Genomic DNA, 16691 nt, shown 5'->3' with positions numbered 1-16691 from the left:
CTGGGAAACATCTACTTCTTATAATCTCAAGTACCTGAAATATTTGTAATTGTACATATCATATAATTACACACACATTCACACAGTAAGTCCCAAGATATTTCACATCTATTATGTCTATAAGTTGTGATGGTTCCAGAGTCAGGTGATATGAATTCAAATCCCAAGTTGGCCACTAACTAGCTGTGTGACCTCGGTCAAGTTATTCAACCTCTCTGTGCTTAGTTACTGCAGAATGCAGATGGTAACAAAGCCTGCCTCCTAATGCAAGGATCAAGTAAAATACAGCACATAAAACAGTGAACACCTAGTGAACACAGTGCCTGGCACACAGTAATCTTTAAATATTAAATATTATTTTATTACTCTGCAGATGGAGAAACTGAGTCATGGTGCAGCTGAGGGATTTATTTGAGGTTTACTCAAATAAGCGACAATTGGAACCAGACTCTGGACTTTCTGAATTTAGTCAAATTTTCTTTCCTCTATGCCTATTATAAAGGTAGTTTAGAAGAAGTAGCATCAGCATCCCAGGGGAGCTTGTTAAAAATTCAGAATCTGCATTTCAGCAACGCCCCCAGGTAGATGCACATTAAACTTGAGAAGCCTTGGTCTCTAGCACTCTGTAGGATGCTTGCATACATAACAAAGCCCTGGAGAGCTTCTGAAAGTGAACGAGCAACACCAACACACTGCCCACTGACAACCCCTCTTCACTAGTGCAAAGCATCCAAAGGTCAGACATTCTTCCAGGAAGCTTCCTGCCATTCTCTGGGGGGCTACCACTTCTCATATTCCAGCACATATTCACAACACAGAGAAGTCAGGTCCTGATCTAAAACCTGACCTTTTAGTTCCCCGCCAAGAGTGGCGGACAGTGCAAATTACACTCCTTCCCTGATGAGGCTGAATTCATTCTGACAGTTCGCACTCATCAAGGTCATGGCTGGAAGACAACATATAGATCACCTGATTTAGGACCTTCATGTTCAAGATGAAAGAACTGAGGCTCAGAAAAGGGAAACATACATTTTAGTTAGAACCTGATGTGCACACAACTGGCAATCAAGAGCAACAAGTTGGCTTCCCTCTCTTCAAACTCCCAGCGGTTTGCCCACAGTCACAAGTTCAGACCAGAAGAATTCTCTATGTTCCCTGTAGTCCAGCAAAGCACTTCTTCTACCTGTCTGCAGTTTTTACTTCTCATCTCAGGGTGTCTTCTGACTTTCCAAGCAATCTCACACTTTCATTCCAAAAGCCACATTAAAAGCAGAAGGTGAAGACACCACTATGTTCTGTTTCAAGTCTGACATATTCTCTTGGGTGTTTCCAACTTTACCAAAGATCAACCAACGAGATTTTAATTCAATGGCTAAATAATGAGGTGTTTCTCAAATAAGGGATTCATAAAGGAGCTATATAAGAGAAACAAACACATCCCCAGGGGACATTATAATGAAAAGTATAAAGAAGCCTAGAATGGTGGACAGGATTTGGACTCTAATTATCCTGGGTTCAAATCCCAGCATTACTCTTTACTGTCTGTGTAAGCTTGAACAAGTTACTTAACTTCCAGGAGTCCTGATTTCTCAATTACTAAATAGAACCAATAATATTTAGCTGCATGATTGCTGTAAGAATTAACAAGGCAAGTTTACATAAAGCATCTTTCGTAGCAAACACTCAGTAGGCGCTCAGTCTGTGACAGTTATCATACATCCACATCAACATTAACCACAGACTATACAGAGACACATAGACACTCAAAACATACATTGCCTTCTATATTAACAGTTACCTTAAAACCTTACCAGATTTTTGTGACCACAGAAAATAGGCTGTCTCTTAGTTAAGTCTTGGAACTTTCATGAGCAGGCATCTCTAAGGACTCATGACTGATCAATGGATGCCAAGAAAAGAGCTGGAAAAATTGGCATCTTGCCCAGTTGAAATGAAATGCTAAGAATTTCTGCCTTGGCTACCCTTAACCCTGGATGGGGCTGGAAAATATTTACAAGGTTTGATTTTAAGGAGTCGAGGAGAGGAGGGTGACTTGAAGCCAACAGCACTCCCAGTGTGAGAAGAATGGAGGCAACTCAAGTCAGCCTCTTATCACTCAAGGCAGGCTGGGTGCTGGGTTGGAAAACATACCAACCAGAAGTGGATCTTGCTCCATGTCCAAAGAGATAAAGAAAGGGCTCCTGTGCTACCTTCAGTGCCCCAGGATACAGCACTCAAACACTTACATACAGCAGCTCAAACACATACAGCAGCTCAAACACTAGCACCAGAAAGAAGGGAGCTATCAGAGAACCTCCTGCAGGTTCACTCTGCTGTTCTGAGTGAGCATGACTCTGGCAATGCTTTGTCAAATGAGGCCAGCCCCGATTTTCTTCATGCCTCCAGTTCCAACCAGCGACATCTCTGGATTCTGTGCCCCCTGGAGTGTTAGGTTTCATCTTCCAAGTCAACACTCATATCTGAGTGCTTGGTTCAGCCAATTTGATCTTTACAGACTTCACAGCCAAACATGCGCTAAAGTTTACCCCCTACACCCACCAGGGAAAGGCAGGCTCATATTGTACTTGAAAATCTGCTCCTTTTAATTAATGTACTTTTAGAAATGGTCCATGGTGCTCTAGTGGAAAACATGTGCAGTGCTTAGTCATAAGGAGGGTTTTCGGATTTAAAATGGCTTCGCTGTGAGTTTTGTAGGACAGATGGGGAGAGGAGTTTTTAGCTAAAGGAGGACAGAGTTGCCTTCTGAGTTGCAACTTCACCCAAAGGGAACCTTCAGCTTTGCACTTCCATGGTGGATTGGCAATTGCTCTGATATTCTCCCAGCTGCTTCTCCATTCTGTCTTCCTTTCCCTCCCCTCCTCTTAAAGCTCCATCCAAACTCACACACTCTCTCCCCTCTCTCCACCCTTGCTTTTTTCTCCTCTGCCTTATCCCCAGGGAAATAACACAACGAGCAAGCCTATGGTTTTCAGACACCAAATAATAAACTGCTCAGACAATAGGCCAAAGAAAAAAGAAAATGAAGTCTCCAAACTCAACTGACTCAATCCCCAAAAGAGATCTTCACCCCTGCTTGATTCATACACACACACACACACACACACACACACACACACACACACAGCATAAAAACCAGAACATTTCATTTTAAATGTTTACAGGTTAAGACAGAGCAAAGGGGCAAATGTCACTCAAAAGCATCAACAAAGAAAACAGATTTGGCCAATACCTCATCCTCAAGCTTCTTAGTTTGCAAATAGCTCATGGTCACCAGCAGTTCCCTGTTTATAAGCACCACAATCACGGAGGGAATGAACAGAGAAAGGTTTCAGTGGGTCTTTAAGCACAAAAGAAAGTCTTTATCCAAATGCCACCCAGAATTCCTATCTGAGGGACAGAGCCTTTTGACTCTTGTGTGTTTACAGACAGCATAGAAGAAATGACCACAGCCTGGGGGCTACTAAATAAAGAGGTTTCTGCTAATTCAAGGCAGGCAGTGCAGTTGGGTCATTGAGCCCTTCTCAAATTCAGAGCGTTTGGAATTGATGTTTATTAAAAGAAGCACTAGACGGGTACCACGGTTTGTCATCTGCTATGTCGTTTTATTTGGATTTCCCAAATACCTTGTTGTTGTTGATTTCTAATTTAATTCTATTGGCCTTCAGTTTCTCTGTTAAATAAATATTAAAATTACTGCCCCCTGTTGTTCACAGTTCTGGATTAACTGGGAAATATGCTCAACATCCAGTCAGTACCAGGAATTGGGCAAGGGCATTATAGCTGCTATCTTCACAGCAATCCCATGCATTCAGGGGACTTTATTTCCAATATTCATATGAGGAAGCCAAAGTTCAGAGAGGTCAGGCAACTCTCCTGAGATCATACATCCAATCAGGAAGTAAGGGAGGTGGGCTATGCTTAAGGTATAAATATTATTCTCCGTGCAAAACACAGCTCTACTAAAGATGAGTAGCAACCAGGAATGACCAACTCCCAGTTCCGAGTTTCTTGAGAAAGAATTTTATGGCAGACTCCTCTGACTCTTCTAATTCACTTTTGTTTTTCAGATCCCTGTGTCAGAGTTCTAATTCCCCAAAATTAAAAAGAAAGATCTTGGGAGGAAAGGGAGAAACAGCAGTCCACTTGTGTGACAGAAGTAGGCCCACCGGCATGAAGGAGGCAGACTACGAGCCTGGCAAAATTGTACCATGGCAGTGACACAAAACAAAAGCAGACAGACTGGGCCATGGGTAGGCAAGCAGGCAGGGGAGGCCTATTCCTTTCCCTTAGCAGCCAACCCATAAGCTGAAGGCACCGAGATGGTGGCAAAAATTCAGCCTTGGAACTTCTGAGGAGCCAACCAGCAGGTTAAGCACATATTCAATGGCCTCCCTGGATAGAGAAGAAAATGCTCAATGTCTGCACTGAAAAGAATTAAGAAAGAAAAGGACTGTCTCTCACATGCATAGTTGAAGCAGAAGAGAAATCTAGAAATGCATTGATTCCAACTGGGACCCCGCAGCTTTCTACATGTGACCTGTCAGCTGCCAAAACAGGATGCCTTCTTTAAGGCTGCCTAAGCCCCAGCTAGTTCTAAATGATTTTCATTATACCACCTGGTCACTTTCAGTTCTGCAAAATACGGTAGTTCTGGATAATATACTTTATTCTGTCAACTCAATCAATAGGGTGGAAAGTTTCTTTGAGTGGGAATCATTTGGATAGAACAGTACCAGAGATGGCATCTTTTCTGCTAGCAAAACCTTTCTGCAGGCAAATGGATGTGAACATGTTGCCTTTTCAATACTGTTTTTTAGCAACAACACTTATGATGATAATGACAAAATGGTAACAATGACAATAACAACAACAACAACAGCAGCTAATATTTACTGAATATTTACTATGTGGCTGCCACTGTGCTCTGCATAGGTCATCTCATTAAATCCTTACACCTATCACCTTAACTATAGATTCCATTGCTCTCTCCACTTTACTGAAAGGAATGGGTAGCTCTAAGTATCTTCAGCTCTTTCCAACTCCAGAGTCTGAGCCCAGGATAAATATCATCTCATACTATCTAACCTCTAAGTTCCCTTCTCATTCTTTAAGCTTCCATAAATGCATCTTTCTTCCTCTATTTCTATTTTTTTCCCTCACATTTCATGGGTAAATCTTTATAAACACACCATTTCAAACAATGCTATTTTACTATTTCTGGCTGCCCCGTGAATCTTTATAGACTGAGATGCCCGATGGAACCAGTATGTTTTAATTTTTACATGAAAAACAGAATTCCCAAGGGGAGGGAGCATTTGATGGAAAGGCAAAACCTTTATAAGCACTCAAGGCATTAAAATCCAAATTTCCAAAATATGGTAATTATGTCAAAGTTGTGACTTACTCTGGAGCCCTTGGGGACACTCATCCTGACCCATCTGTGAAAGCCATCAGCAGGCAGTAAGCCTTCTGAGGAGCAGGATTACAGCAGCCAATTTGGCCTCTAGCAAAGAGGCAAGGCTGCTTCATTTAGTTTAAGTCTCACTGAGATGGTTTAAAACACTCTTTGGGAAGAGATGTGCAGGCGAAGCAAATCACAGCCTTACCAGCTGCAGATTCAGTACACGGCAGTCTATGCCTACATATTCATGGCACACTGGAGCCCTCCCCTGACTGTGCTCATACATGCATTGATATGGGAAGCAGAACTCTCTCACTGGGGAAATAATCTATGTGCCTAAGTTAGACAACAGCCACATTTGGACAAGCGGATGGCATCACATCTGGTATGGATCGCTAACCTCGGTATGATTTGGCCCAGCCTGGATTATTTATGATTCATAAAAGTCCCACTGGACCCCAGCATAGTCCAAGACCACATAACAAAAAACCACGGGATTAAAAATCTGTATTTCATTGCAAGACCCCCATGGCAAATTAGTAATGCTATGATTGGTTTTCGAGAAGCCAAGAGTGAGGAGAACTAACTATGATCACTCCCTCAAGAAACCCAGCGTAGAGGGCAAACCAAATCATGTGTTTCAGCCAGGCTATGCAGTCATATTCTGAAGCTCTGTCACCATTTCTAATCTGAAAGCAGTGTCTAAAATTAAACCTAAATAATTTGAAAGCCATTTCTTTACCTGGAAGTCTCAGCTAAGTCCTTGTTCCTCAGATCCCCTAATGGTTTCCGACATCATGTGTTGAAATGAGTACTGTGCATGAACACTATCAGGTATTTGGTCTGTTAGCTCCTTTCCCCATATTATTATGGTTTTTTAAAGAAAGCTACACTTTTAGAGAAACGCTGCTTCTTCTTAAGCATCAAGATTTAAGCGTTTCTTCAGGACTCCCTAGAGCTGTGACATAACACTTTGTAATTGAGCTTTCTAATAAGCATAGAAAAGGCAACAGGGGTCGCAGGGCCACCAAAAATGCTACCTGGCCAAGAAAACGAAGCCCCAATATCCTCCCCCAATGCAAAGGCCCTAGATCTGGCTTTCTCATCCTCCTTAGAAAATACACTGCTGTTTAATTTGTGAATTACAGCAAATTTCTTACCCACCTCCAGGGAGGATGAAATGCCCAGTCTCAGAGGAAGCTTCTGCCAGACCCTTGGAGCTTGTCAATTGTCCCAGTTCACTTTCTCCCTGGGTCTGACTTCTAAGAACGCAAGCAGGACCTCAGGCAGCCAAAGCATCTTCTCCTCAAACCCCCTTTTCAGTCTGAACCCTTCCTGAAGCTGGCAACAGACTCAAGCCGAGCTGCTCCACATTCCCTCAGGGAAAACAGCACTGCTGGATCCAGACTCTGCTGGAGAATTCACCAAGCAGGGAAAAAAAGTATGACTTCTACTCTTCCTCTAGATCAGCCTGAGTGCTCAGATCGCCTTCCGGAGGACCTCCAGTTTCCTCTTAACTCCCCTTCTTCATGACAATCTGAAGGAAGAAGTCACAGACTCCAGCCTCAGCGTCACCAGCTGATCCTGAGCCAGACCCGGGGTGACTAGTCAGCTGCTCACAGAGCTCAAGCCACTGAACCAGGAAATGTGCTGCTTGGTCAAAAAATAATAATAACTGTCGGTGGCGCTGCTGGTGGTGCCTGAGAAGTCGCTGTTGCAGTGCTTGCATCCTCCGCATGCTAATGAAGCTGTGATGTCAGCAAGTCAGTCACGGCATCTGGACGTCCCATCCCGCTGCCCAGTGCTGAGATTTATTTACATGTAAATTAGCCTTGCCTTCCAAATCAATAATCCCCAAGCCAGGGAGAGGGGAAGGAAGCCTTTGCTGGATGCAAAGGCCCAGCTACGTAACCTCCAAATGAGCATGAAAAAAATCACATATAAGAAGAGAGGCTTTAAAGACACATGCCTATTTTTTTTCTTCTTAAAAGCTGTGCTCTTATGTGCCAAGGTTCAGATCTGGGCACAATTATCAACCTGAACGCCTGTTTCAGGTTATATGCTGCACCAACCTAGGAGTGGAATCAGAGCACTCTTTTTTAAATTAAATGCTGTGCCAAGCCTTCAAATGCCTCTCCTTTTTTTTTTTTTTTTTCTTTCTCTTCTCTCTTCAACTTTCATTTTGGGGTGTTGCTTGTTTTTTGGCCTGAGACTATGTCACCTTTGAGTTTTTGTGCACCTTGAAATAAAGCACAAGTGACTCCTTTCCTCATGTGCTTGGGTGGTGAGTTAGTCAGCTGCCCTTTAACCCCTTACTCAATTCCAAGCGCATGCAGAAGAAGACAAAGCATAAACCTTCCCAGGGGCATCTGAAGACCCTGAGACCCTCAGAGAGCATTGCTTCCATCTCCTCATTTTACAGATTAGAAAATGGAGACAACTGGAGAAAGGACTTTTCTAAAGTCACACCAGGATTTCAGCAAGGATGGGTCAGAACCCGCATTTCCTAGACCTCAGATAGAGCTTGTGTTGAATACCTTTTGGGTCTCCGATCTCCATTTTTCTACACCACTAGGCAGCCTAACCAAGCGATCTGGAAGAAAGGAATCTATACATTTGGAGAGCCCTGTGTTCAAATCCTACCTTGCCTTCCTGCTAGCAGTATGATCTTAGGCAAGTAACTTAACTTGTGGGATCTTCAATAACCTCATCTGTACCATTCACTCATTCAATAAATATTTACTGAGCACATACTCTATGCCATTCACAGCTCTAAAAACTGGGTATAAACACAGTCTCTGCTTTCAAGGACCTTATGGGCTACTGCAATTAAACAAACTAAAATATTGAATAGAACTATGCTGAAGATTAACACAATATCACATACTCAATAGCTATTTCTGATATTTTGAATGAAGTTAGAAAAATTCACCGAGGCATACTATCTACTAGGCTGATCACTGTTCCTAGGATCTGAGTATTTCCATGGTCATCTTTAATTGTTTAAAATCATATATTCCTTCAATGCTGCCTGTGCAGTATCCCGGGCCAGGAGACAGGCAAGAGCCAGGCAATATTCTGGACTCTGTGCCTGTGATAAGGAAGCACTGTGAGCGAAAGTGAAGGGTGAGGGAAAGGTTGGGGAGGCTGGGAGTGAGGAATATCCCATCATGCACAGAAGTGTCCCAAAGGACAAAGCAGCTAGCACGGCTCCTTGCCCACACTCCCCCGCCTGGGGAACCCACTCTGATGAGCTCTGCCCTTCCAGCTGGAGTTCCTGAAGCTTCAAATGAATTTCTTTGTTGGATGTGGGAAAGTTAAATTATGTCTTTTGTTGTACGTAATTGTATTAATAATGCTTAATAACTTCTTTCAGAATGCTTCTCTCTAGTTCCCAGAAGACATTTCATGGTGAAAATCACGAGACCCGGAATAACTTCTCAGTAAGAGAAATAAAATACAAGCAAATGAATAACACTCAGCCTTCAGTTTCCATCACACAAAACTCAGAGCGTGTAGGGAGGGAGATGGTCTCCCCAGACTTCAATATCCTTCAAAAAGTCAATTAACAAATCTAACAGTTTGGGGCCCCCAATAGCCAAGTGGAAGCAGTGACATTCTAACCCAGTGTGGCCACGAACAAGTCACTTCAACTTTCCATGCCTCAGTTTCTTAAAAATGGGTACACTACTCTCTAATCTACTCATGATCAGCATGGTCATATAAGAGGCAATTCACAGGTGATCAACAATGAAATAAGACAGCTGAAACATAGCAAGAGATTAATCTTCACCTGGAACAGATGTGACACTTGACTACCAACTTCATAAGAATTAACACCATAACATGGAGTCTAAAATGGATTGCCTGGGGTCAGACTCTGGCTCTGACACTTGCTAGGTCTATGACTTGAGGCCTGAGGTCCTTACATGTAACCTAGGGCATAATGATAGTGCCTACCTTCATGGGGCCATTGGGAGAATCCAATGAGAATTAATGTGAAACATTTAACACTGAGCCTGGTACATAGCAAACACTCAAGAAGTGTTAGTTATTGGTAATATTAATAGAAGCAATCATGCTTCCACCATTAACTTCAGCGCAAATTAGTTAAGTAACCAGTTAAAATTCAAAAGGTGGGGAGAAAGCGGTAAAGGGAAGACTGCAAAATCATCTTTATTCCTAGAGCATATCTCAAAGTTCCATCTAATGTGGGTGAGCCACTGATATGCCATTTTCCATATGATACAATACAAATGCTTTGAATTGCTATGAATCTAGGAAATAAAGGAGTAAAAAAGACCAAGAGGTGGGCCCCCTCTTCTGAAACTATACACCAGGACAAGACAACTATATTTTTGAGATGAATACATGCTTCATCCATTCATTCATATATCCATTCACTCATTAAATAAGCTCCTACTATTTGCCAGTCACTGTGTTAGGGTCTGGGGACAACATGGTGACCAAGATACACATGGATCCTGCCTTAAAAGAGCTTGGCAATCAGAGAGAAGACAATTAAGTAGGCAATTAGAGTAGAATGGGGTGTGTGTTATGGTAGGAGGCATGCAGAGTCCTCAAAGGCCTAATTGCATTCAAGAGAGGGATGGCACAAAAGCACGCTGCCCAAGTCCTTTTGCCAGCACACGCTCTGTGAGCTCAGCTTGGTGATAAGGAAGCTGGATATCTATGCATCACACTTACACAGAATATTAAAATTACAAAATCCACAGACTGTTAATTCCCTGTGGTCATTATTTTCTTCCTGGAGACCATTCTAATGAGGATTTTTAGAAATTATACTGGTAGGTATTAGACAAAGTGAGAAAAAACTACTTTAAAAATTTCGGAGACCTAGTAAATAGGAACAAAACTCATACTGTTTTTCTAAAAAACAGTGAAATTCCACATTCATGACAGCAAACTTCATGCGAGTAAAGGCAGGGAAGAACAGGTAATACATATGAGAAACTCAACCAAATGTTTATTAGGGATTTGTGAAGCAGAGGACACTCTTGTCAGGAGACAAGGATGCAACTGTCGACCTTCAGAACTTTCTGTTTAGGTAGAATGATAGGATATTTATACAAATGACCATAATTGCATATAGTATATAGGAGAAAGGACAAGGAAGACAAAATTAATTATGGCAGAGGTGATCGGAACCAGGAAAAGTATGATCTGGGTCAGGCCCAAGGTCAAAAACGCTTTTACTTTTTTGGAATTAAAAAACAATTTTATAGTGGGGGAAGGCCTTACTAAACATGTCACAAAATCCAGAAGTATAAAAAGACTGCAAAAATTTGACCTTAGTCAAATTCACCTTCTGCTAGAGGTGTTCCAGGCAGGAAGAAGAACATGAGTAGGAAGGAAAATTATGAACACAAATGCAGAATTAAGAGACGCCTGCATGGACACAAGACAGCAAAACAGCACCAACATGACACTGGCAGGTAATAACAAAGAGACAGCTCCATACATGCTGGAAAATCAAATCATCTTTCCATTCTAGACAGCTTTAGGCAGCATCTTGTTAGAGGATTACAGGGAAAGGTCAAGTATATCTCTACTGGTCAGGTTACAGAAGGGAAGGGTAAGTGACAGGAAGGGTGGTAGCCTCCTAGATGAAGAGCTGTAATGAGGAAGGCTGCAGTGAACAAGTTTTAAATCTCTGTTTCTACGGGCATAAAATAAGAAGGAATGGATTTAAACGACCTAAAGAGGGTCCTAAATTCCTCTTTAGGTCATTTAAAATCTTTCTTGGACCTAAGGAAGACTTCTGAATATTGAGATAAGAACTGACATGGGTCACTCAAGGAAATGGCAGTGTTTCAGTTTTTGGAGAACTTTAAAAAGATAGACATCACTCATCCTAGCTCATTTAGACTACTACCTTCTGGCCCTTCTATTGGGAAATTCTAATTGTTGTAAGGGATATTACCAAAGTTTCAAACCACTCATCTAATAAGGTTTCCCTTTTCAAATGTGTGCATTTGTGTGTGTGCATGCTTTTAAATATTTTACTCAAGAGTAATCCTGATATTTAGATTTCAAAGTCTAATAAAGTAAATGTGGGAGAGGAGGCTGACAAAGAATTGTCATGTAAGTTGGTCTAGCATAGGTGATGATGCAGTAACATATGATCCCAGATGTCAATGGCTTAACACAAGAAAGTTTGATTTCTCTCTCAGGCAAAGTTGGTTGGAGGCCCAGAGGCTTTCCAGGTACTCCATTCTAAGTAGCAACTCAGGGATCTACTCTGCTTCCTTCTTGTGCCTCTGTGATCTCAGTAAATAATTTCCAAGTTACAACAACAGCAGAAGAGAGAACTGAAAAGGCTTTTAGGTGCCTCAGCCTGGAGATGAATGATATCACTTCTAGTGGTCAAACTAGTCCCATGACCTCACCCAGCTGCAAGGAGGCTGGGAACTGTATGCTCACAAAGAACAGGGAAAACAGACAATGGAGGACCCCAGTAATGTCTGCCATAGCTGTCCATTTTAATTTGTGCTATGTAAAGACATTAAACAAAACAAAATACAATCTATTAAACACATAATGCCTTTAAACAAAGGAATGTTTAACATGTAAAAAACTATGATAGTCCTAAATGAGTATTAGAGATCAAAGTTGCATCTGTTTTACCTCAGAACAAAGAAAAAGAAAATATTGTAAATTTTAATTAACTTTCAAGCAACAACAGGCAACCCATGTAACCATACAGAAAATAAATATTTGAAATATGTGAAGCTTCTACAATGTAGGTAAAGATGCATGAGGCACCCACAAAGGTGGAGCTGCATTCATAAAAAAGAAATGCTCAAAAGTATTATCCTCAACAGTTTCTAGCCAATTTCTAATCCATACTGATAATCTGCCTCCTGCAAAAGCAGAGTATTGTCATTGAAAAACTCCAACAAAAAAGACCTGAATTCACATCTGGCTCGATTACCTCCTAGCAGCATGACCTAGCAGATGACAGCTACCTCACCTCTATGCCTCAGTTTCACCAACTATAAAATGGAGACATCTCTTTATCAAAGGCTTTGGTAAGATTAGATGAACTGAGATATATAAAGTACTTTGTAGAGTACTTAGCATATAGTAAGTGTTAAATCAATATTATTCTCCACTTGGTTTCCAAAGAAGGCAACAGGAAGGAGAGCTGCAAATATAAATGATAAAATTGTTCATGATAACATAATGACAAGCACCCCCTCAAGCCTTCTGTCTTGTCCATTTGTGAAGATTCCGTATCATAAACGCTTCTTATCCACGGACATTTCTAAATCTTGTGAAAAATAATTTGGTACACTTCAAATTCAGAAAAGGGGCCTTCCTTTTTCCCTGTCATCTTAGGAATCTGTCACATTTCATACATTTTAATTATTCTTGATCCCAATAATCTAACACACAAAATTTTAACACAGCCTTTTATCCTCTTTTAATTACATTAATTAAAATGAGAAATATGGACAGGCTAGACTGTGTACATCAAAATGAAAGAGTGCTAAAGATTTTGCTCCCTCCCCACAAAAAGATTAAAGATTGCATCAATGATTTCACCAGGCATACCATTGCACATTTCCATGAAAATATTGTTAAACTGACATGGTGTGCTAGCAAATGGTTTTTTCTTAGACAAAAAAAGCTGCACTTATAATGGCAGCTTTTGGGAACTACTAATTTTCATTAAACAGCTGAAACCTGAATTTTCTTTATGTAAAGGACTAGGAGAACAACAAAGATCTGTACAGGGATGCTTTGGTTTTTCAGTATTCCCTAAATATGAACACTCAGGTTCCTACATGTTTCTCTTGGAAGAGAACATTGGTAAAATGAATGATATCCTAGAAAAAGGCTAAAAAACTCTCTGCCTCATAAAGTAGCAAACTGGCAATAAAGATCTGCTCAAGAAAAATTATTACTACAAAATATCACAGATGTACAAACTGAAATATTGTTTTCCTAAAGGAATGAGGAGGACTGGACATACCAGACATCTTGCATACTTTATCTCATTTAGTCCTCACCATAAACCAAAAATGTAGCATTTATTATCCCCTATCATACAGATGAAGACGCAGAGGTCCAAAGAGGATAAAAGAATGATGCAGGGGTCCACAGCTGAAGTTTGGTCTTGGGTCTGATGACAAAACCCATATTCTTTCCTTTACTTCAGAGGATCACAAATTTCTTCTAAAAACAAAAACAAAAACAAAAACAAAAATGAAAACCAGGTGTGTTCCCGTTAGGGTGTGAAGTGTGGGAAATAATGTATTATTAAAAACAGAAAAATACAGGAGGTTCCCTGGGCCATCAGATTAGATCAATTCCTTTGTACAAGGGAAGAATACATAGAGTGTTGCACTCTTAGATGTGTGTCCTTTCCCTTAGGACTCTCATTCTGGTTCACAGTTCTACATCCTTGGTTAGTTAGGATGATCCATCCTTGGTCAATGTTAACGATTATGTGATTAACCTCTCTCTCTTACTAACCAGACTCTATGTGGCCTAAGAGCAGAGACCATGCCTTTTGTGGCTCACCATTCTATTCAAAGGACCTACTGCTTTGTGGCCTGACAGCTAATGAACATTTTTTGAATTAATAAAAAGCTTGACAATGCTTCTTCTAATCTAGAAATTAGAGGAATTTCAGGGTTATTCCTGTAAGAATATCTCTCTGTTCATTTGCATTCCAACATACTCTTTTGAGTGGGAAAGGAAAGGATGGAGTTCAGCTCACTGAAACCCTTCTTAGCTTTGCTTCCAGGATGCCACATTCTCCTGCTTTCCCTCCTACCCTCTGGCTGCTCCTTCTCAGGCTCTTTTGCTGGCTCATGCTCATCTCCTTGACAGCTTAGTGCTGGAGAACCTGCGGCTCAGTCCTGGGACTCCTGTATATCTACATTTGCTTCTCTGGTCTAGGGTAGGGTCTTAAACACACCTTTAGGCTGATGACTCAAGGCCAGACCTTTTCCATGATCTCAAGACCAACTGCCTATGTCACATCTCCATCTCTTAATTCCCAATTGAGTCCACACCATATCCCCCACAATCTGCTCCATCTGTAGTCTTTGCTGTCTCAGTTAATGGCAACTCCACACTCCCAATGGATGAGAACAAATACCTTTGAGCCATCCTTCACCCCTGACATCTAATCCAGAGGAGGTTGACAAACTATATCCCACAGGCCAAATCTGGTTTGCTTCCCGTTTTTGCAAATACTTTTATTGGAACACAATCATGACCATTCATTATGTGCTATCTATGGCTGCATTCATGCTACAATGGCAGGGTTGAGTCATTGTAACAGAGAATGTACAGCCTGCAAAGCCTAATACATTTACTATATGGTCCTTGACACTGAACATTTTCCAGCCCTTGGCAAATCCTGTTAGCTCTACTGTCAAAATATACACAGGATCTAACATCTTTCCTCCACCATTATCACACTGGTCCATGCCACTGCCATTTCTCTCCTGGATGAAGTTCCAAGTCACCATCAACTCTTGCCTCCTACCTGGTCTATTATTGCTCCCCTTCAGTCTATTCACAAAACTGCAGTCATCTTGATTCTCTGAAAACAAACATTACAGCATGCCATGCTTCTGCTCAAGACTACATTGGTGATGCTGCTCATCTCAGACTAAGTTCCTGGAGATCTAGGTCCTATTGCTTCTCCGACACTATCTCCTGCTACTGTCTCCCTTCCTGTCACGTGAACACTGGCCCTCAAACATGCCAGACACATGTGTGCCTCCTGGTCTTTGCACTTGTCTGAATATTCCTCCTGCAGAAAGTCATGTGGATTGCTCTGTCACCATTTCAAGTCTAATGTCACCTTGGTGAGGTCTAAGTCTTTCCATCCTATCTGAGATTGTCATCCTTTCGGCATCTTCCTAACATGGCCAAACCATTCCCTACTTTATTTTTCTCCTTAGATTCTTTTAAGAAGAGTTATATTGAAATATAATTCATATACTATACAGCTCACCCATTTAAGTATATTCATAGGGTTGTACAACCATCACCACAATCTAACTTTAAAACTTTCTTCAACTCAAAAAGAAACCCTCTAGTAAGCAGTAGTCACTCCCTACTTGTCCCACCACTCCAGGCCTAGGCAAACACTAATCTATTTTCTGTCTCTATAGAGTTGCCTATTCTTGACATTTTATATTAGTGGAAACATATAATATGTGGCCCTTTGTGCCTGGCTTTTCACCTAGTGTATTTTTGGTTCATTCTGTAGCTTATATCAGAATTTCATTCTTTTTATGACAGAGTAATATTCCATTGTACTAATATACATCATATTCATCTGTTCATCAATTGATGGATATTTGGGTTGTTTCTACTCTTTATTATTATAAATAATGCTACTATGAACATTCATGTATAAGTTTTTGTAGGGATGCATGCTTTTTATTTTCCTTGGATACATATCTAGTAGTGGGATTGCTGGGTCATATAACTCTAGGTTTAACATTTCATAGAACCACCAAACAGTTTTTCAAAGTGCTACTCCAGTTTCACATTCTCACAAGTGATATCTGAAGCTTCCCATTTCTTCATATCTTTGCCAAAACTTGTTATTGTCTTTTTTATTATAGTCATCCTAGTGGGTATGAAGTAATACCTCATAGTGGTTTTGATTTGCATTTGCTTAATGGCTAATAATGTTAAACATCTTTTCATATGTGTGTTGGCTATTTGCATACCTTCTTTGGAGAAATGTATATTCAAATTTTTTGCTCATTTTAAAATCGGGCATACGTGTGTTAAAATTAGTAAGTTATAAAAGTTCCTTGTATATTCTGGGAACATGTCCCTTATTAGATATATGATTTATAAATGTTTTCTCCCATCATGTGGGGTAGATTCTTTTTCTTGATAGTGTCTTTGAAGCATAAAGATTTTTAATTTTGATAAAGTTCATTTATCTATTTTTTCTTTTTTCCCTAGTACTTCAGTTCTGCTTTTTAAGAGCATTCTTCTAGGTCTGTGCCAGAACTACAAAGTCAGCTGTGGTTCCCTTGTATGTGATGAGTTGTTTCCTCTTGCGGTTTTCAAGATTTTCTTTTTGTCTTTCAACATTTTGATTATGACGTGTTTGAGTGTGAATCTCTTTGAGCTTACCTACTTGGAGTACTTTGGATTCCTGGATGTGTAGACTAATATTTTTCATGAGACTTCGGAAGTCTTCTACCATTATTTCTTCAAATATTTTTTCAGCTTTTTCTCTCTCCTCTTCTACTTATCC

At 40.7% G+C, this 16691-nt stretch overlaps 1 protein-coding gene across 5 annotated transcripts in view; it reads right to left on the bottom strand.

Annotated features, from left to right (window-relative positions):
- The window catches only part of PRICKLE2 (prickle planar cell polarity protein 2), a 351710-nt gene that overhangs the window by 124652 nt on the left and 210367 nt on the right, over positions 1–16691 (bottom strand). Inside the window, exon 1 of one of the 5 annotated variants that reach the window (XM_009238835.3) lies at positions 6583–7284. The exons of the other annotated variants lie outside the window; for them this stretch is intronic. The gene's annotated coding sequence lies outside the window, so the exon portion shown is untranslated. Of the gene's footprint in view, positions 1–6582; positions 7285–16691 lie in introns of those variants that run through there. 5 annotated transcript variants of the gene reach the window in all.

Source organism: Pongo abelii, chromosome 2 (assembly GCF_028885655.2).
Source record: "Pongo abelii isolate AG06213 chromosome 2, NHGRI_mPonAbe1-v2.0_pri, whole genome shotgun sequence".
Taxonomy (NCBI): Eukaryota; Metazoa; Chordata; class Mammalia; order Primates; family Hominidae; genus Pongo; species Pongo abelii.
The sequence above is the reverse complement of the archived record's forward strand: the minus strand, read 5'-3'. Positions and strand labels throughout refer to the sequence as shown.